Here is a 23,236-nt window from a genome sequence, read left to right on the forward strand (position 1 = left end):
GGTGACCATGCAGAGCTCATCAGCAGAGGTGACCGTGATGGAGTCCCAGAATCGCAAAAGAGCTCCAGCATGGACTGAAGGGGAGGTACGGGATCTGATTGCTGTATGGGGAGAGGAATCCGTGCTATCAGAACTCCGTTCCAGTTTTCGAAATGCCAAAACCTTTGTCAAAATCTCCCAGGGCATGAAGGACAGAGGCCATAACAGGGACCCGAAGCAGTGCCGCGTGAAACTTAAGGAGCTGAGGCAAGCCTACCAGAAAACCAGAGAGGTGAATGGCCGCTCCGGGTCAGAGCCCCAAACATGCCACTTCTATGATGAGCTGCATGCCATTTTAGGGGGTTCAGCCACCACTACCCCAGCCGTGTTGTTTGACTCCTTCAATGGAGATGGAGGCAACATGGAAGCAGGTTTTGGGGACGAAGAAGATGATGATGATGATGATGAGGTTGTAGATAGCTCACAGCAAGCAAGCGGAGAAACCGGTTTTCCCGACAGCCAGGAACTGTTTCTCACCCTGGACTTGGAGCCAGTACCCCCCAAACCCACCCAAGGCTACCTCCTGGACCTGGCAGGCGGAGAAGGGACCTCCGGTGAGTGTACATTTTAAAATACTAGACATGGTTTAAAAGCAAGCGTGTGAAAGGATTAATTTGCCCTGGCATTTGCGGCTCTCCTGGATGTACTCCCAAAGCCTTTGCAAAAGGTTTCTGGGGAGGGCAGCCTTATTGCGTCCTCCACGGTAGGACGCTTTACCACTCCAGGCCAGTAACACGTACTCGGGAATCATTGTACAACAAAGCATTGCAGTGTATGTTTGCTGGCGTTCAAACAACATCCGTTCTTTATCGCTCTGTGTTATCCTCAGGAGAGTGAGATATCATTCATGGTCACCTGGTTGAAATAGGGTGCTTTTCTTCAGGGGACACTCAGAGGTGCCCGTTCCTGCTGGGCTGTTTGCCTGTGGCTGAACAGAAATGTTCCCCGCTGTTAGCCACGGGGAGGGTTGAGGGGGTAGCCACGCGGTGGGAGGAGGCAAAATGCGACCTTGTAACGAAAGCACATGTGCTATGTATGTAATGTTAACAGCAAGGTTTACCCTGAAAGTGTGTAGCCACTGTTTTATAAAATGTGTCTTTTTAAATACCGCTGTCCCTTTTTTTTCTCCACCAGCTGCATGCGTTTCAATGATCACAAGATCTTCTCCTTCCCAGAGGCTAGTGAAGATTAGAAAGAAAAAAAACGCACTCATGATGAAATGTTCTTTGAGCTCATGCTGTCCTCCCACACTGACAAAGCACAGACGAATGCGTGGAGGCAAATAATGTCAGAGTGCAGGAAAGCACAAAATGACCGGGAGGAGAGGTGGCAGGCTGAAGAGAGTAAGTGGCGGGCTGAAGACAGGGCTGAAGCTCAAATGTGGTGACAGTGTGATGAGAGGAGGCAGGATTCAATGCTGAGGCTGCTGGAGGATAAACCAGTATGCTCCAGTGTATGGTTGAGCTGCAGCAAAGGCAGCTGGAGCACAGACTGCCACTACAGCCCCTGTGTAACCAACCGCCCTCCTCCCCAAGTTCCATAGCCTCCACACCCAGACGCCCAAGAACGCGGTGGGGGGGCCTCCGGCCAACCAGCCACTCCACCACAGAGGATTGCCCAAAAAACAGAAGGCTGGCATTCAATAAATTTTAAAGTTGTAAACTTTTAAAGTGCTGTGTGGCATTTTCCTTCCCTCCTCCACCACCCCTCCTGGGCTACCTTGGTAGTCATCCCCCTATTTGTGTGATGAATGAATAAAGAATGCATGAATGTGAAGCAACAATGACTTTATTGCCTCCGCAAGCAGTGATCGAAGGAAGGAGAGGAGAGTGGTTAGCTTACAGGGAAGTAGAGTGAACCAAGGGGCAGGGGGTTTCATCAAGGAGAAACAAACAGAACTTTCACACCGTAGCCTGGCCAGTCATGAAACTGGTTTTCAAAGCTTCTCTGATGCATACCGCGCCCTCCTGTGCTCTTCTAACCGCCCTGGTGTCTGGCTGCGCGTAACCAGCAGCCAGGCGATTTGCCTCAACCTCCCACCCTGCCATAAACGTCTCCCCCTTACTCTCACAGATATTGTGGATCACACAGCAAGCAGTAATAACAGTGGGAATATTGGTTTCGCTGAGGTCTAAGCAAGTCAGTAAACTGCGCCAGCGCGCCTTTAAATGTCCAAATGCACATTCTACCACCATTCTGCACTTGCTCAGCCTGTAGTTGAACAGCTCCTGACTACTTTCCAGGCTGCCTGTGTATGGCTTCATGAGCCATGGCATTAAGGGGTAGGCTGGGTCCCCAAGGATAACTATAGGCATTTCAACATCCCCAACAATTATTTTCTGGTCTGGGAATAAACTCCCTTCCTGCAGCTTTTGAAACAGACCAGAGTTCCTGAAGATGCGAGCGTCATGTACCTTTCCCGGCCATCCCACATTGATGTTGGTGAAACGTCCCTTGTGATCCACCAGAGCTTGCAGCACTATTGAAAAGTACCCCTTGCGGTTTATGTACTCGCCGGCTTCGTGCTCCGGTGCCAAGATAGGGATATGGGTTCCGTCTATGTCCCCACCACAGTTAGGGAATCCCATTGCAGCAAAGCCATCCACTATGACCTGCACATTTCCCAGGGTCACTACCCTTGATATCAGCAGATCTTTGATTGCGTGGGCTATTTGCATCGCAGCAGCCCCCACAGTAGATATGCCCACTCCAAATTGATTCCCAACTGACCGGTAGCTGTCTGGCGTTGCAAGCTTCCACAGGGCTATCACCACTCACTGCTCTCATCTTGGTATTCATGCGCTTCAGGGCGGGGGAAAGCAAGTCACAAAGTTCCATGAAAGTGCCCTTACGCATGCGAAAGTTTCGCAGCCACTGGGAATCGTCCCAGACCTGCAACACTATGCGGTCCCACCAGTCTGTGCTTGTTTCCTGAGCCCAGAATCGGCGTTCCACAGCATGAACCTGACCCATTAGCACCATGATGCATGCATTGGCAGGGCCCATGCTTTCAGAGAAATCTGTGTCCATGTCCTGATCACTCATGTGACCGCGCTGACGTCGCCTCCTCGCCCGGTATCGCTCTGCCAGGTTCTGGTGCTGCATATACTGCTGGATAATGCATGTGGTGTTTAATGTGCTCCTAATTGCCAAAGTGAGCTGAGCAGCCTCCATGCTTGCCTTGGTATGGCGTCCGCACAGAAAAAGGGCGCAGAACGATTGTCTGCCATTGCTCTGACAGAGGGAGGGGTGACTGATGACATGGCTTACAGGGTTGTCTTACAGGGAATTAAAATCAACAAAGGGGGTGGCTTTACATCAATGAGTATTTCAGGCAGGACTTCACGGAGGGTTCCAATAAGAAATGGTGCACCTAAGTAATTGTTCTTATTGGAACAAGCAGGTTGGTCTGGCCTCTGATTGATACATGGCTAGATTTACCTCGCTGCACCTTCTCTGTGAGTGACTGCAGTGTGACCTAGAGGAATGAGTCCCTAAACGGCGGAGGGGAGAAAGCAAATGAGTACAAAACAAATCTGGTCTATTTCTTGGTTTGATCCACTCCATCTATCTTTTACATCTTTGGCTGGCAGCAGATGGTGCAGAAGGTCTGCAAGCCATCCACATCTCATGGCTGCTCGGCAGAAGATGGTACAATAGGACTGCTAGCCATCCTCATCTCTTGCCTGCCTGGCAGAAGATGATACAGTAGGACTGCTAGCAATCCGTATCGCCTGCCTGCTCACCATAAGATGGTTCAATAGGACTGACTGCAGGACTAAAGAGAATGACCTGGTCAAGTCACTCCAAATTTAGTCCCTGCACCCATGTCTGACCAGGCGCTCCTGGCCGATGTGGCCAGGAGCACCTCAGACATGACGATGATGGCTACCAGTCGCACTGTACCGTCTGCTGCCACAAGGCAATGGGTTGATGCTGCTGTGTAGCAATGCAGTACCATGTCTGCCAGCACCCAGGAGACATACGGTGACAGTTACCTGAGCAGGCTCCATGCTTGCCGTGGTATGGCGTCTGCACAGGTAACTCAAGAAAAAAGGCGTGAAACGATTGTCTGCTGCTGCTTTCACGGAGGGAGGGAGGGAACGGGGGCCTGACGATATGTACCCAGAACCACCCGTGACAATGTTTTAGCCCCATCAGTCATTGGGATCTCAACCCAGAATTCCAATGGGCAGCGGAGACTGCGGGAACTGTGGGATAGCTACCCACAGTGCAACACTCCGGAAGTCGACGCTTGCCTCGGTACTGAGAAAGCACTCCGCCGAGTTAATGCACTTAATGCACTTAGAGCATTTTCTGTGGGGACACACACACTTGAATACATAAAACGGATTTCTAAAAAAGCGACTTCTATAAATTCGACCTAATTTCGTAGTGTAGACATACCCTTAGATTCCCTTTAAAGACCCCATTGGAGACCTATATCGACAAATTAATCTTTGTCCATATGGTTCTTAAAAAATTAAGAAATCTCTGTCCTCCTATCATTAAACAGCAACAAATATGCCCACAGCCACTAAAAGAGAAGAGCATGGAAGTCAAATTCTGCTCTGTCCACTGGCATAAATCTGAAGTAACTAAATCAGCTTCAGTGAAGTTATCCTGGATTCACACTGGTGAAGCAGAACAATTTATATTAAAGTAGCATTCTGGGGGATCCCATTCCAGGACTTGATTTAAAAAAATAAAAAAGATCAGTACACACTGCTTTACAATCAACCATAAATAGTAGACTGTCAGTTCGACACTCAAATTGAGATTCTGCCTGTTTGAAATAACTTCCTTAACAACCAAAAATTGCACAAGATGATTCATATTGGCTAGGCATGGCCAAACCACATACATTCAAAATGCAAGCTCTTCTCATGAGCCTCAAAAACAGAATTTTTCAGTAAATCTTGCATTTACGGAGTTCTCTTCCATATTGACCATATTCCCCTTCGACTTAGCACATCGTCACGGATAGGAAGTCACAATCACCATATTCTTTCTTGAGCTAGCTCTTGAAAGCTTATGCTTAAATAAATTTGTTAGTCTCTAAGGTGCCACAAGTCCTCCTTTTCTTTTTGCGGATACAGATTAACATGGCTGCTACTCTGAAACCTGTCATATTCTTTCTGTAGATTTTTGTGGTCCTCTAGCCCACCAGCTCCAGTTTCAACCCTCCCAGTACCATACCCCAAGTCAGTTTTGAGAGCTGTGTCAGACCACATTGGTCTTAATTAAAAAAAAAGAAAAAGTGTGTTTATTGTACCACTTCATCAGCTAATAAACTGCCTTTTTCAATTGGTTTTGTAAATCAAGAATGTTAGAAATTCACTTTGTTATTAAAAACTGAGAATTTTTGTTTGGGCTGTTGCCAACTTCTGTACCATTTAGAGCCAAATCTTTGTGGGGAAAGAGTGGCGGTGGGGGAGAGGAAAGAGAGAGAGTAGAAAGCCCTTAATAAAAGAGATGCTTCAGCAAGAAAAATGTCAGCACAGGGACAGAATTCTCAGCTCCAATGGGCCAGGTGGTTCTGTATGTGGGCCAGAGCTGATAGAAACAATTTTTGTCCTGCAAGAAATTTTGCTATTTCAATATTTGTTTTGTTCTCAAATCAAATCATGGTGATAAGCGGGATGCCAGAGGCCTACTTCCACAATCCCGCTGTCTCATGGGGGAGTGGGCATCAGAAGCGCCACAGTCTCTAGAGAAGCGCTGCCCTTCCCTTTCCAGAGGGAAGGCTGCTGTAGCATGTGCTAACCTCATCATGTGTTTTGCTGATAGCTGGAATTGGTCTCCAATTCAAAATTCAGTTTTTCCCCTGCTCTAATTATCCCTTCAATTTAGCTCCTGATATTTTAAAATTATGTTCTAATTCTCCTTCTTTAACCAGATGGTTTATATTTTAAAAAATCCTTGATTATACTAATTTTCACATCCCTACTTAAACATTGTTAGCATCTGTTGACCTATCCCCGCATTAAAACTGTGATGAATTTTGACTGCAGTCACTCCAGCTGTTCACTAAATATTTTCCACATTTCTACAGTGGATTTTTCCATTACACATGGGATTCTAACACCGGATTCTCAAAACCTTTTCTGCTAATTCCTACTATTATTTACCCTTACAGAATTATAGAACTGTAGGTTTGGAAGAGATATCAAGAGGTCATACAGTCTACCCCTCCCATCCTTCCCGGAGGCAGGATTAAGTACACCTAGACAAACATTTGTCAGGGATGGTCTAACTTATTCTTTAAAAACCTGCAAGGACAGGGATCCCACCACTTCCCTCGGTAACCTGTTCTAGTGCTTAACTACCTTTACAGTTAGGAAGTTGTTCTAATATTTCACCCAAATCTCCCTTATTGCAAACTAAGCAGATTATTTTTTGTCCTACTGTTGGTGGAATGGAGAACAATTGCTCACCATCCTCTTTATAACAGTCCCTTTACATATTTGAAGGCTTATGCCTCCAGTAGATTGGCGCTGTCTCAGGGCACCACCTTGTGGCACGGAGTGGCCCTGCAGGCACCCTGCCTCATTTTCCTTTAAGTCCCCAGAAATATTTTACTCACAGCACAAGTATTTAAAATCATATTCTTCTATCTCATAGGGTCTAATTCATTAAGCACCATTTGGCTCCCCAAAGAGCCCCTTAAGTTCAGGGTTTCACAGCTCACCTTCTACAGACCGTGGCTTTAAGTTCTAGCCTCTCAGGCCCATATCTTGCCCCTCAACTCAAGGGTCTCACAGTCCTCTGACCGGAACTGTGTGCTACTTGATTTATTTTCCTCAGGAGCTGGGTTCAGCAGCTCCCTTTCAGGGGCACTGCCTCTGACTGGGCTTGGAACCTCCTTCTGAGTCATCCATCTAGTCACCTGAACACAACCTTAATCCTTCACAGGTAGGTCTAAGAACCCCAGACAGCTGTCTTTGCTGACTGGGAGAGAAGGGAGCTCTGGACATGCTGCAAGGCTTCTGCTCCAGTGCCCTTAAAGAAACAATAGTGTGGGATGGCCCTGTACTTTCCCTCTGCCAGACACCAACTGCTTCCCAAGACCCAGTGACTGCTTTGGTTATTCCAGACACCTGGAACTGAGTAACTGGCCTCTCTCACTACCTTAGAAGGCCAGTACCCATTACATTCCCCCTCCCCACCATCTTCGCTTGACTAAACGTGTATTTGACATCTAAAAATATTGTCATCACTAGGTCCTAGGAACTGCTGAATTTCGACTTTGTTTACTGACACTTCATTATTTTCTTAGGAGTAGATCCAGAGCAGACTATGATCTTACAGTCAATTCAACAAATTATAGTGGAATCCTGAATTACTTCTCAAAACATTTGTCATCACTTCACTTTTGCTCCTCTTGTTCAAAGAGGAGTCATTAAAATTCCCGGATCAATGTTTTGGCCTCCTTACGAGCAGTGTGGCAGGCTTGTTTGTTTGTTTTGTATTTTTAAATCTGTAGAGCATTTCCTGATGTATTTTCTCCAGCTGCTACGGAGGACCACTGCAGCAGTCAATATGACTAATGAAGGAATCATGATGTCCATTTTCCCTAAATTTTATACAACAAAGACATGTTGCTATGAAAAAAATACCTAGATCAGTCTTCATCAATATCATCTGCCCCTTACCTACTTTATTATGTACATATACAAATAATGCTTTATTTATTTATTATGTACAAATAATGCTTACTTCTTACTCAGGCAAAAAGGCCCATAGATTTAATCTGAGCTTTGCTTACATAAAAATTGAATTGAAGATCCCAGATCCAGTTTTAAATCTCAATCATTTTTCCAAATTAATCACTTTCCTCTTATTTGTAGCATATTAATTCTTCCCATAAGCACACAGAATTCAAAACCAGCAGTCTTAAACGCTCACAGCAGAATGCGTGTGGCAGCTTGTTTTAATTGACACTTCCTTGCATTCTATTTTTGCTATGAGATACAGTGTTGCCATAATGATATTAAGGGGAAAAAAATAACTTGAAGAGTTAGGGACAAAGACTTGTTTAATAACAGCTCATGATTTAACATGTACAGAGTTATCAGATATTGGGATTCACTCTGAGACCTTTTCCACTCAGCTAGGGTTACCATATTGCAGGTTCCCAAAAAGAGGACACTGTAGGGTGGGGTGGGAGGGAAAGATCTGGAAGAAGGGGTACAGTTGGGGGAGCTGGAGGGGTACCTGCGGCAGGGGTACTGACAGGAGGTGGGGAGTAGCATTGCTCCCTGTCAGTGGTAGGGTGGCTGGCGCAAGCCCAGGACACAGCAACAGCTGTCAGTCAGTGCCTTCCTGTGGGACCACCTCGCCAGGAAAGAGGACCTGGGAAAGAGGGCCTGGGTGGACAGGATCCAGCAGCTGTGACTGCAGAGGAATGGACCAATCAGCTGCCAATTCAGGGGAGGGACCAACCAGGAAGTGGACCAATCAGAGCTCTGAGTTGCAGCATCTGCTCTGAAAAAACCCCACAGACATTTCCTTTTATTTGAAAAATCCACCTGGACAGAGGCTCAGAAAAGGAGGCAATGTCCAGGAAAACCCAGACATGTGGTAACTCTACATTCGGCTTATCCAAAACACCTTGTCCAATTCTGGGAGAACAGGTCATCCACGTCTCTGGGATCCAAAAGCTCAGTTCAACTCCAGCTTATTAGTCAGGCTACTTTGTTAGGCAAGTAACAGCTTTATGCACCCACAATGGCTGGGCCCAGATGCAGGTGGTTTATGTACAGGGTGATAACAGGTCCAAATCATATCACACAATACATAGTTTGTATATCTTTTTTCCCTACCAACTAACATCTGCACTTCTTGAATCTAATTAGGCTGAACATCATACAGATTGTGGAAGGACCAATAGTTTTGCAGTTTGTGCAAGGACAACTTCTTAGGTCTTCACCTTCTCTATATTTCAAGTATATCCGTTCAGGACGTTCCCACGTATCTCAACTAGCCCAAAAACACCATCTCCAGCACACAGCCTATTGCACCCTTGTTTACAGCTTAAGCTTGCACTCAAATCAAGCTTTATGCAAGTTTACTCATGACCAGCAAGATCTAGGCCTACAACACAGTGCTATATAAAACTTCAGAAATATTGGGGCTGATCCAGCACCCGGGAAAGTAGTAGCAAAATGGGACAAGGAGAATTGCCCATCCTGAAGTCAATGGGAATTTTGCCACTGACGCCAAAAGAGAAAGGTAGACCACAGAACAGATACTCAACCTGAGTCAGAAGGAAGAGGGAGTAAACTCTGCATCCTGCACATGAGTTGATCTTCATGGGCTCAGTGAAACTCCCACTGACTCCATGTGCTTATACCTTCCCGGTCTCTAGCTCCCTCATGCTTCTCTCATGAGATTAGGAAGAAAAGAGGGCACGTGTGGACACGAGAGCATGTGACTTGGGAGAAGTGGTCTTACACCAAATGCTAGGCTGCACAAAAAGGAGCTGCTACCATTTTGATAGTATATTATATCCAAAACAAGACCATTAAGGTTGCCAAATCAAGGACCAGAATGAAAGTTGTCTATGCAAATTTAATTCAGCCCTCTTATGCATATGTACTGATACACTCTTTAATGGCATGATAACATGCTATCTTTTCCCACATGACCCCGGCCTCACTCAGTGCATTGAATGGGGAGCTGTTTAATTTTTTCCCCCACCCATATATTTTAAGACCAGAAGAAATCATCATTATCATCTAGTCACCCGTCCTGCATACCACAGGCCCAAGAACCTCTGTTATCTCCCCATGAAGCCCATAACTTCTGTCTGAGCTAGAGCAAATCCTTTTGAAAAACAACCAGTCTTAATTTAGAGACTTCAAGTGATGGAGAATCCACTACATCCTTCAGCTTCCAACCATTGGATCTCATTAAGCCTTTTTCTGTTACATTAAAGACCTATATTATTATCCCCATTTTACAGGTGGGGTACTGTAGCAGAGAGATTAAGGTCAAAATTAACAAGAGTGCCAACTGATTACAAGTGCCATATTTGAGAAGCTTTGGGCCTGATTTTTCAGAGTAATTAACACTTTATATGTTCAGACCTCAGTCACAGTTGTGGGTGCCCAAGACTTCTGCAAATTATACCTCAGGTGTCACGTTTGGTATCCCAAAAATGAAGACCAAAAAGTGGTCACCAGTGAAAGTTTTGCTTTATGCGACTTGTCCAGCATCACACAGGAACTCTGTGGCAGAGTCAGGCATTGGAATCCAGGGTGGGGTCCTACAGCATGAGACAGGAGTCCTGTGTAAAAGGCTAGTACATAATCGTGCAATATATCATAATACATATATACAACGGGGCAAATTAAGGTGGCATAAGCAACATTCCAGGCCTTTCCTAATTTTTGAGTGGTTAATTTTTCAATTTTAATATTCTTTAAGTGTTAGAGGGGTTATGTAATTTCCTAATTTTTAAAAAAAATGGAAATAAAATTCTGCCATATCAAACTATATTAACCCCATACTTGGATAATCAGCGGGGTTCAGATATTTAGATCCATAACACAGTCCCCTATCATGTGAACTAGTGGAGGTAAATGGAGCATTAAGAGGTTATCTTCAATGTGGCCCTGTTTCTAGAGGGGGATGAGGCTTTGCCAGTGGGTTTCACAGATATGTACTGACTAAGGAAAAATGGGTTAAATTCCAGGTTTTGTACAGTAGTATGCTTTAGGAGTCATAGAGCCTTCTGTCCTCACCCCCTTCTGCTCCTATTCCCCACCCCCATCTCCTATCCTTTTTCCCCTCTAGCTCCAGCTATCCTCCTTGATCCTACCCCCATTGCCATCTGCTCAACCCCCAGACGTCTGCCCCAATCTCATCTACTCTCATCCTTCCCAGATCTTCCCCTCCCAACTTCTCATCTTCTTCTTCCTGTCCTTGTCCCTTAACTCCCATTCTGCTCCTAGCCCCAAATCCTGCCCATATTCTCCCCACCACTCCCTGCTCCTCTCTCTTCTTGTGCCTGCCCCTCTCCCTTCATTCTGGAGACAGTACCTGGTCTTATTCTATTACTAGGACTGTACAATAATTTTAGAAACTGTAGAGCTGTAGACCTTTGAATAAGGCATAAAATAAAGAAAGCTTCCGATTCATGGTCATTAAAATTTCAGCTTTATTTTACTTTATAGTTTCTGCATATTCATACTTTAGATGTTGGCACATTAACTAGAACGTTCTTCAGTGCAAACATTTTTAAGTGAGTGCTGGTCTGTAACATTTTCACACTGCTGTAGAATAAGTGCTTTCTGGAGGAAGTTCATCTTACTGGTTCAAATGGAGTGGCATTGTCTGCAAATTCTCATTTTGAAATTATTGCACTTTTTTTTGTTATGCTACAAGATGTGAAGTCCACAATATTTACGTTTCTGATTGTCAGTCTTTCCTTCATACTTCATGTATGAGTGAAGACAAATAGACAACTTATTTTGTTGAATCAATAGAGGCATATTATCACAGCAAGATTGTAAAATACAGGTATTGTACACCTGAATTATAGAGTACAAAAATGAAACTGCCATGTACTGTGTGTCACAGCAGGTAACTAATATCAACAAAATACCAAAAACTATGTTCAAATAACATTGTATGGGTCTGACTTCAATCCACAAAAGCAAGGCAATTCAAAGTTAAGGCTTAAGCTCTATCTTTAACCCACTCTGCTGAGCTTTGGAATTGCAATATAACTAAGGCTGAATTCTAATCTCCAGTGTATATCGGTACATGTTGCTGGGCATCTTCAAAGTCTGCTGTTGTATTTGCATGCAGATGCATACTGGGCCATACTATATCTACTAATAGCATTAACATATTGTTTACCTTTACCTCAGTCAGAAATGTATTTTGTGAACATTAGGACAAAGTATGAAACACGTCAAATGGAGCAAGTGTTTGGGAGAAGAGAGGTTTGGGCGGGTGAATTTTTTTTTTTCTTTTTGGTGGTGAGATGGATGATGATTTTATGGAGGCAGAGGTGGGGAAAGTTGTTTTGTGCATTAACTTCTTGTGCAAAGGAAAACAATTGGTTGCTGTTGCAGTCCAACAAAGAAGCAGAAAGCTGTCTTAATTAAAGGGATGCCAAGAGCATGCAAGACATATTATGTTTCATGATGAAAATTCAGAGTTATACTGCTTTTCATCCAGAGAATCCCAAAGATATTGATGGACTCAAGATAAGGAATCACTTCTCCGACCACCGAAGTTGTGGCCCTGTGTGTGTTGGAACATGGCAGCCCTTAACAAATATCACACAGCGTTTAGCACAGGAAGTGAAGAATACCAAATCCAGCTGAACTCCAGCTGGGAGTATAGGTAGACTGAAGACCTACAAAAAATGTCTTTACTTTTTTTATACACTAAGTGCACAAACACATAACTGATGACAAAGTAAGTGTCTAGCTTTTGAGTACAATTAGTTTATAGTACACATGTTCCCATAATGCATAGCATCTCATTGCATGAGTCGGCCCTTTCAATTCAATGGCACAGATTGTGGGGCAAGGTGTTATTCAGTACAGCTAAGGGGATCAAAATCTGGCCCAGGATGATATCTATACAAGCCTGAAAACATAGGTACTTGAATATATGCCGTATATTTTCTTGCTCTAATAAGAACACACAAGAAGGGTGTGGTCTAAGCATCGGACTGGGAGCTGCAAGGAATAGCTAGATTTTGTCATAAGAACACAGTCCCTTTGAAAAGAACATCTCAGGAAGAACTTGTGACTAAGAGAGCCATAATTCCTTATCTGCTCGCTGGGGTGCAACATGTGCATATGTTATTAATTTACTGCTGGGATAGGCCAGGAAGTTAATACAGATGTGCGGTGCAGCTGAGCTGCTGCAGGATTAAGTGGGAGTCGGAAATTCTTTCCCCACCTACTTGCTTTAAAGGGGTTTTATCTGGTAACTGAGCTGCACACTGCCCTAGACTTTGATCCAAGATCACGAGTCTTATCCAGGCAAGAACATAAGAATGGCCATACTAGGTCAGACCTATGGTCCATCTAGCCTAGCGTCCTGCCTTCCGACAATGGCCAGTGGCAGATGCTTCAGAGGGAACAAACACCACAAGGCAATATATTGCATGATCCATCCCTGTCAATGACATCAGCCACTCCCATCTTCTGTGGTGGGAGGGCTTGCTTCCCTTTTCTGTTCTGCTCTACCAAGAAAGAGGCAAGCACAATCAAGCTCTCTGTATTTGTAAAGCATGAAGCACAGGTGGCTCTGAACCTGACTAACTCTAGGTATTACCGCAATATAAATTAAAACCTATGAGTGCTATGCATTGAAAATGTATTTGTTTCTACACTTCCTTGATTTCTCTCAAAAACAGTTCTAATATCAGTTTTCCAGTGAGATTAGTTATTTTTGTAGAGGATCCTAGAAAACACTGAAGGCCTCAAAACTGAATGAACTGTTTACTAGGACATTGAGATTTTTAAAAATAAAACGCAACTGTCTATTTCTTCAAGTTTTATAGTAGCATACTCTGCGAGAGAGACCACAGAAGAGTCTTATGTGTCAGTTTTATTTTGAACCCCTTTTGCTGCTGACTATGGGAAGAGATTAGTTCACTGCTAATTGTGCTGTTGGTTTTGTGATCCTATGAACACCCCCTAAAAGTCTGCATGCAAAACCAGTGAGGTAGAACATGTTTGACAAGCTTAGCTCCAACGTGACCCATGTAGCAGGAAAAGATTTTAAAATCATTGCCTCTCTTCAACAACAATAGTACATACAAGTGTTTACAAGAGGATTAAAAGCTGCTTTAGTGAGCTGTATTAAAGATTCCTTTATCAGACAAGTTTTACTGAAAAACCTGTTGGAGCACTATTCGACTAACCAGATTCACACAGAAAGGGGTTATTTTATTTACTTTATTTCACTTGCTTTAAAAAGGTGCATACTGTATTGGTCAGATATACATCATGGCTATAATAAGCTATACCTATTAATAACCTGTCCAATTACAACAACAGTAGCAAAAAACAGCCACAAGCTACGACCCCTAGCACCTGGTAATTAAAATTGCTAATCACCAGCAATTATCTGGCAGAGTTTTATAGCCAAGGGAAACAGTTTGACCCTTTGCCCATTGAAAGAAGAATGTTTGCTGTCTATTGATAAGCGCTTAGGAAAGCTGTGTGCAGCTCCCATCCATTAAGTGGCTACTAATAGGAAGTCAACAAAAGAGCTTTGACATCTGTGGTGGGTACTTCTACCAGGCCAGGCTTGAGAGCACAGGTGTTTGATGTGCCCTTGCCAAAGAACACATACAGGAGAAGGAAAGTTTACTAAAAATGAAACTGTCCCACATTTCAAAGCTGGCGTCTCCAGTCGTCAAAGGGTAACTGCAATCAGATTCAAGCACAGAGATTAAAATAGTTACATTACTGTTTTCAGGAGCCGCTGTTTGCTAAAAGGAATATTTTTAAAGTATAAAGAGGTACGAAGTCATTTCAAGTTAATTTATGTAAAACTCGTACATCTTTTCTATTAGAAGTATATTATTTTCTGCTTCGATTAAGCCCTTAGCAAAAGACAGCAAAAATGTTGCTTTATTGTTATTTCCTAGTCTCAAGGAGAGAGAGCTTGAGATAATAAAGATTCTTCCCGTAGGATGCTATTATGACCCTGACTGTAAAGTATTCTGGTATTGTTAGAGCTCAAAGAAACAGTCGTTAAAGCTTCTTCAAACTGCAGCAAACAAGTCCATTAAAGCTCCAGAACTCACTAGTGCCTCCTCTGAAAAGGGCTGGATAAAAAGATCAACTCCCCCCCCTCCCAAAAAAAGGTTTAAAAATATTGCAAACTTTTAATGAAGAAATGGCTAAAAAATCTGCAGGACAAAAGCATCACTTAGCTACTGAGAGTTCAAACTGCTCCAAGAACAGGAACTAATAGAAAGGGTGAAGCCAGGAGCTGAGGTTGTTGATCTTCTCATTCTAAAATGTGGCTGGTTGTCGGGGGGTTGTTTTGTTTTTTGGCTTTTTGGAAATGGAGGGTGGGGAGGCGCTGCTCAGGCACCTATAAGCTGAAGTCTGAGTATCAAAGAAACAAAGAATGAAGAATCAATTCCAAACACTTTCACAGAGCTAGAGAAACCATACTGACTGCTGATTTATATAGTACCTTTCATTGCATAGGATCTCAAAGCACTTTACAAATGTATTTACACTTATAAGCAAGATTCAGGCATGAAACTATCCACAGCAATGGGTGTCCACCAAAAAAAAGAGCACAACAGAGGACTACAGGGTAGAAGGTAACTCCAGCTGCTGATTCTTCATAGTGTCTACTCATTGTTTCCATCCAGTCTATCTCATTTCCTGTGGCACATACATAGGACTATATCTTCCTCAGACCTGAACCATTATGAAGGCTACAGCCATCTCCTCACCAGTGAAGTACTCCCAGTTTCTTTGGGACAAGTACTCCAATAGCAAGTGCAAGCCCACTCTGTTCCTCACCATGATCACCACACCTGTGGTCTTCAACAGCGCTCTGCTCCAGCACACTACCAGTCTGTCTCCTACAGACACTCCAGCAATGCTGGCTTTCACCACTTGTCACTGACTCCCTGTTGCCACTGGCTTTTAATTCACTTGCTTTTGTTGCTACTAACTGATTTGGACCTCCATATAGTCCTTCACAGTGCCACCTACTTCAATCTTCTTGATCCTTGTCTCTACCCTCTCATACCCTATACCTGTCCATTGCCGACTCTCTCTGTTCCCATCCACCACACACACACCCCTCATTCCTATCACCTGTGGAAGTATAACATTGTATAAGGGGACATGCTGGATACATTGTATATGAGAGGGCATGCCAAAACATGTTACAAAGTATCTGAGGGAGCACATGTAGGGACAGTTAGCTTTTGAATGGAGAAGCAATTAAGATAGAGCCAGCACATCTAAGAAGCAGGCATCAGAATGGAAGGTGTGAAGGGCAATTAGTTAACTGGAAGCTGTTAAAGGAGATTGTTAAGGGTGGCAGGTAATTGAAGATACGTGACTGGTCTCAGGGATCTCGAAGGGTGGTGACTAAAATCTTTTTCTTCTTTTGTCTGTAACTTCTCGGTAACTTGTTCTCCAAAAAACTGTATAAATTAAAAGACACAAGCCCCACTCGGGGGGCTCACTTCTAAATGTATTAGCAGAGCAGCTTTGCTAATAAAACAGAGTGGTCTGATAAATTGTGAGTCTGAGTCAAACTTTGACAATTTGGAGGTCCCACCGAGATGGCAAGCAGCTTCACTGAGGCTGTGTGATCCCTGACTGCCTTGCAGGATGATTGTGGCAGCCGGCGCCTGGACGCTTAGTCCAAGCGATCCTCCACAAGACAGAAAGGTACACAGCAGCAGCGCAGTCTATGCCATTGAACTTGTTGGTTCCCACTCTGTTCGGGTAGGGGTCTTTGGATCCAGCTTCTGGAATCAGATGTCTCAGGTAATTATTATTTTTGTGCTTTAACTGGTTTGAGGACTGTCTTGTCTTTGTGTCTATCCATCTTCCCTGTGGTGTGTGTGAGAATCTGGGAGCCATCTCTGTCCGGAGACTGGCTGACCAAGGGGTCCCTGTCCCCACGGTCTGAATAAGTGGAATCTGCACAGCTGCAGCCGCACCACGCCTTGGGTATAACCCCTGGGGTGAAAGCAAGGGCAGTTGTGGCAGTAGCCTGTGGGCTCCTTTCTGTGCGGTACCGCTCTGCTGAGCCCGAATTTCCTTCTTGTGTGAGTGCTGTGTGAAGTCCTCCTGGATGGGTAATCAGAAGTCTAAGGTAGAAGAGTTCCCTAAGGGAACTCCAGCTTATTTTATGTATTTTAGGAGGAGTCCGGACTCTTGTGGGTTTCTTGAAAAATGGTCCAAATTAGCTCTAGAGAACCCCAAATTACAGTGGCCACTGTTAGGTTCTTGGGACAAGGATCGAGTGGACGCTTTAAAAAGCAAACTCGTCCTCCCAAAAACCAAATTGGAGAGAGGAGGAGTAGACTGCTTCATGCAGTGGTGGGAAGAGGCAAATCGTAGATGGACTGAGTCAAAACTCACCTCTCTTAAAAATTCTATCAAAACTAACAGTTCAGTTGGATGCAGTCTCTCCCACCACTAGTCCGAGCGCTCCCCTTTGCCCAGTCCTGTGCAATGATCCAGATCAAACTGGACCACCACCATACTCCTGCGCAAATAAGAAATCAGAAAAGGAAAAATCTTCAGTGACTACAGATAATGAAAGTGAAGAAGATACCCTCATTGGCCTCGCAGCTCTGCAAAATATTATGAAGAAGAAATCCAAAGCAGACTGCAAAGATTCTCTTGACATCTCTTCTTGGAAAAGAGAACCTGATGGGAGGTTAATGAGAGACTCTGATCAAACTGTTGTGGCACCCTTACGAGTCTTTAAGATGGGAGAAAGTGAGTCCATATGGGATTATAAACCCTGGACTTGTACGGAACTTTTATCTATAGTTAAAAGTTTTCCCAAACCACAGGAAAACTCTGTCAAATTTGCTGAGGAGTTTCTGTTAATCTGTAAAACCTATGAACCCTCTGAGTCAGATCTCCTCCAACTGTGTAAATTGTTAGCTCCTGCCAGTTATTATGAAAAATGGTTGGCTGCCGCAGACTGACGCCACTCAACCATAAAAAGTACTGGCCCAGATTCGGCATACAGAGACCGATGTATGGCTCTTTGGAAGTGCCTGCATCAAGCCATTCCCAAAGTGTGGTCTCCTAAAACAAACTGGACAGTAATACGTTGCTGTAAGCAAGGTCAAGGAGAAAGCCTAGGTGACTATAGGTCCTGGCTAACTGATATTTTCCTACAACATTCAGGGATACAAGAGCTCGATGTAAATGGGCAGGGGGCCTTGGCACATGCATTTGTTGATGGTCTTCTCCCTGCCACAGGCAGCATGTTAAAACGAATAAGTGTGGGATGGGAGACTGAAACCATGGACAAATTGCTGGCAGTAGCAGAGCATTGCCACCGCACTTTAAAAGGAAAGGAGGAACAGTCCTCCCAAAAGTTAATGGCTCTGCAGATACAGCATTATTCAGGACTAAGCAGACCACACTGGGGACAGGGACGGGGTTGCGGAAGGGGGCGGGGGGCTGGATTAACTGGGGTTTGTAACTACTGTAAACAGCCTGGACACTGGAAAAAAGAGTGTCCAAGACGACCTAATAATTGTATGGGAAATCAAGTGAACCCCCCGCTGGTTCCTCCAGCTGATCCCCAAACCTATTTTTCACCCCAACAATGACGGGATGCTGGGGAACCTCACAAAGTTTTAGCTGCCTTATTACCTCTGTCCCCTACTGGAGAATGTGTCCTGACTGTAAATGATCTCTCTCTCCCTTTCCTTGTTGATACTGGAGCTTCTCTTTCTACAATCCGCACCACTGACTTGCCTGAGGTTCCCCGATCTGGAAAATCTGTGTCTGCTGTTGGCATTACAGGGATCCCTACCTCTTTTCCCCTCTCAAAACCTTTGTCTGTTCAGGTCAGTCCCCTCTCTGAGGAGCACGCATTCCTCCTCTCTGATTCCACCCCTGCAAACCTTCTGGGACGGGACTTGCTATGCAAACTTGGCTGTTCTATTTACTGCTCCCCAGATGGTGTCTATCTGCAAATCCCTCAGTCTTCCTTATGTGATTCTGTAGCCTCCCTGCTGTCTGAAACCTCCCTCTCCACTCCGGTCCCTTGCTGTCCCTTAACTCCGTCCCTAGAGCACCTAATCTCTCAGGTTCCTTCCTCCCTATGGCCATCTCACCCATCTGAAGTGGGCCGATTAAATACTGACCCAGTTAGGATTACTGTAGACAATTCCAAACCTCTGCCTCACCTGTCTCAGTATCCTTTGAATCCTGAGGCAGAGGCTGGGATTGCTCCAGTTATATCTGCATTAAAAGAACAAGGAATTATTGTCCCTTGTTCCAGCCCCTGTAACACCCCTATCCTCCCAGTTCAAAAGGCTGATGGCAAATCGTGGCGATTTGTTCAAGACCTTTGAGCTATTAACCGTATTGTCATACCTTCTTTTCCAGTGGTTCCTAACCCTGCTACAATACTAGTGTCTATTCCTCCAAATGCAACCCACTTTACTGTTGTAGATTTGTGCTCCGCTTTCTTCTCTGTCCCGGTGCACTCTGAATCCCAGTATCTCTTTGCCTTCTCCTACAAGGGTCAGCAATATACATGGACTACCCTTCCCCAGGGGTATACAGAGAGTCCATCCTATTTTTCTCAAGCCCTAGCCAGGGATCTCGCTGATCTGGTTTTCCCATCAGGATCCACACTGATTCAATATGTGGACGACTTACTCCTGTGCTCCCCCTCTCTGTCTGCCTCAGAAACTGATTCACTAACACTTCTCACAGCTTTAGCAAACAAAGGTCATAAGGCTTCTCGCACAAAATTGCAGCTCTGCCAAACCTCTGTCACATACCTAGGCTTCCTTCTCTCCCTGAGCTCCCGTACACTCTATCCAGCCTGGGTACAAGCCATCCTTAGCTTTCCCCAGCCTTGCTCTCCATGCCAGGTCAGAAAATTCTTAGGCATGACAAGAAGAAAAGGAGTACTTGTGGCACCTTAGAGACTAACCAATTTATTTGAGCATGAGCTTTCGTGAGCTACAGCTCACTTCATCGGATGCATCCTTTTCTTTTTGCGAATACAGACTAACACGGCTGTTACTCTGAAACCTGTCATTAGGGTTCTGTAGGCAATGGATTCCCCAATATGCTTCTCTGGCTAAACCACTCCAAGAACTCACTCGATCCTCTGTACCTAATCCCATGCCATGGCCACTTGAAGCAAATGTTGCTTTCATCTCCCTTAAGCAGAATTTAGCCTCTGCCCCTGCCTTAGGGTTACCTAACTATGACAAGCCTTTTACCCTTTTCTGTCACGACAATCTGCTTGTGCCCTCGGGGTTCTTACTCAGGAGCACGGTGACACAAATCGCCCGGTGGCTTATTTTTCTGCAACCTTGGACCCTGTAGCCCAGGGTTTACCCCCTTGCCTACGCACTGTAGCTGCTGCAGCGCGCCTGGTCGAGATGTCTGAGCCCCTTGTCCTCCGCTCTCCTCTCACTCTCATGGTTCCCCATTCTGTGGAAACTCTCCTTCTGCAACGCAACACCGCTCACCTCTCCTCTGCTCGCCTCACTAGGTATGAACTTTTGCTGCTTTCAGCCTCACATATCACTATTAAGCGCTGCTCCCGGTTAAACCCTGCTACCCTCCTTCCTTTACCTAGTGATGGTGAACCCCATGACTGCCTTGCAACTGTCTCCGCTATCACTGTCCCGCGTCCCGACCTTTCAGATGTACCTCTCCCTAACTCTGACCTGGTATTATTCACTGATGGGTCCTGTTATAGAAATGACCAAGGCCACCTTCTTGCAGGGTACGCTGTGGTCTCTCTCTCTGAAACCATAGAAGCTGCGCCCTTACCCTCTGTGACCTCTGCCCAGGTGGCTGAACTGATTGCTCTAACCCGTGCCTGCTTTCTAGCCGAGGGGCTCTCTGCCACTATTTTTACTGATTCTCGGTATGCCTTTGGGGTTGTGCATGACTTTGGCACCCTCTGGCAGGCTCGAGGTTTTCTTACCTCTACTGGTACCCCTATCAAGAATGGCCCCTACATTGCCGCCCTTCTGTATGCAGTTTTACTACCGTCTGCCTTGGCAATTGTTAAGTGTACTGGCCACTCAGCAGCAGACACCGAGGCGGCAAAAGGTAATGTACTTGCTGATGCTGATGCAAAACATGCCGCCACTATAAAACCTTCACCAGAAGCGTTTCTTGGTCCCCTCTCTGTCTCTGTAATGCCACCATCCCTGTCTCATCTCGCTCAGCTCCAGGATTCTGCCCCAGAAACAGAGAAAGACTCCTGGAGCACTTTGGGTTGCTCTTTGCATTCTGATTCCCTTTGGCGATCGCCCACCGGTACCTTTGTAGCCCCCCCTCTCACTCTACCTGTCTCTAGCCGCCCTGCTACATGGTGTTTCGCATGTTGGCAAGGAGGGGATGGTCTCTGCTATGAGTAAAGCGGGGTGGTGGGCTCCCCATTTCATCTCCTTTGCAACCTGCCACTGTGCCGCTTGTGTTACTTGTCAAAGCCACAATGTAGGCAAATCTGTAAAAGTAACACAAGGGTTCCGGGGTTTGCCTCAAGCACCTTTCCTACACTGGCAACTTGATTTTGTACAAATGCCAAAGTGTCAGAAATATGAATTCATTTTAGTTATAATATGTCTGTTTTTGGGTTGGATTGAAGCCTTTCCCTGTCGCAAAGCTGATTCATTGTCCGTTGCAAAATGTCTGTTAAACCACATTATCCCTACCAAGGGAATTCCTGCCACTTTGTCTAGTGACCAGGGAACACATTTTACTGGAAAAATTGTTCAACATCTAAACCAGGTATTACATGTCACCCACCTGTTGCACTGCCCTTACCATCCACAGAGTGCAGGGGCAGTTGAAAGGCGAAATGCTGTGCTTAAAAATAAGCTGGCAAAAATCTGTAGTTCCACAGGGTTAAACTGGCCAGCTGCTTTACCACTGGCCCTTATGGAAATTCGGTCATCCCCATTCCAGAGACACAAATTGAGTCCATTTGAAATCATCATGGGATGCCCTATGCGAACAATGGCTACTATTACCCCAGCCCCAGACCTAAACCTAACTCACAGCACGCTCCTCCAGTACTGCAAAGGGTTAATGCAAGCTGTGAGCTCCTTCCATTCGCAGGTGCGAGCAGCTTGGCCGACGGAACCCACCTCTGCTGCCTGTCACACTCTTGAGCCTGGTGATTGGGTCTACCTGCGGCACCACCTTCGGAAGCACGCCTTGGAACCCCGGTAGAAGGGTCCATACCAGGTACTGCTCACCACCCAGACAGCAATGAAATTATCCGGCATCGCTGCATGGATCCACACCTCACAGTGTAAGCCAGCGCCACCTCAAGGGGACCAAGCACCTCTGCAAGACCACGCAGAACCAGCTTCAACCCCAGAAAACAAAGAGGAACAGCCTGCAATACCTTACAATCTGCGCTCTCGTAAGGGTTGCCAGAAGCAGAGGGTAAGCAGACAGCAGGACCCAACAAACAAGAAGCAGTAGTGAGCCTAGCGCCTGCTGCCTGGTGGACGTAAAACCGTGACTGCGGTTCCCTCGAAAGGGGTTGTGGGAACCAGAAAGGGTCCTGCTTCCAACACGTGTCCTTTGAGAAGCTTAATCCTCAGCTACTGTGTCCTGAGGGTCTGGGGAATCCATAGTGACAGTGACAATTCTTTCATCCAACAACAGGTGCAGATAGCCCAGATCCTGAATATTTCTAATTGCTGGGTCTGCAGCCACATCCCAGCTCACTCACAAGCTAGTATTCCCACCATGGCAATCCCTTTGAATTCCTCAGAGCTTGCTGGAGAACCCTATCCACTTAAAAGGACATGGAAGGAAAATGACACTTGGGGGCTGGGAAAAACATATGTTCCTAAACTTATAAGTGTGGTGAAAGGAAAGGGTCACTGGTGCTGGGTGTGTAATGGGACAGGGCTGAATCTAGGGAGGAGCAGCTGTCTCCAATACATCATGTCCCATGGTGTATGGGACTATTCAAACAAGGTTGGAGAATGGCGAACCGGGTATGGAAAGATAAACTTCCTCTCAACCTGGGATCAAACCAAAGATTCAATCTCTTGCTCCCCCTACAGCCTCCCTGAGAAAAACAGCACCATCTACAAATGTCATGTGAATGCTACCTCTTCTCCCAGTGAAAATCATCCTGTGCCCTTTGGGGGATACTATTCCTCCTTCGTAAATTCTTACATGTCAAAGGGTTGCAGTCAACCCTTTCCAGCTTTAATGGGACATCATTGGGTTTGTGGGGAAAATGCCTACACTGTGTTACCAGCAAATTGGTCAGGTATCTGTTATCCTGCTCAGCTTTTCCCACAATTCCGGGTGCTTCAATCCCTCCCACGAAATCGCCTCCGTAATTTCAGGCGAAAAAAGAGGGACTTGCCAGATGCTAAATGGTATGTGGACAACATAAGCCCCCTAACTTGGGAAGAAGCTGTTGGCATTTCTTTAGTCCCAGTAGGGGGGGTAATCCACCATGCAAAAAGGCT

The sequence above is a fragment of the Lepidochelys olivacea genome (genome assembly GCF_965140295.1).
Source record: "Lepidochelys olivacea isolate rLepOli2 genome assembly, chromosome: 1".
In the NCBI taxonomy this organism is placed as follows: Eukaryota; Metazoa; Chordata; order Testudines; family Cheloniidae; genus Lepidochelys; species Lepidochelys olivacea.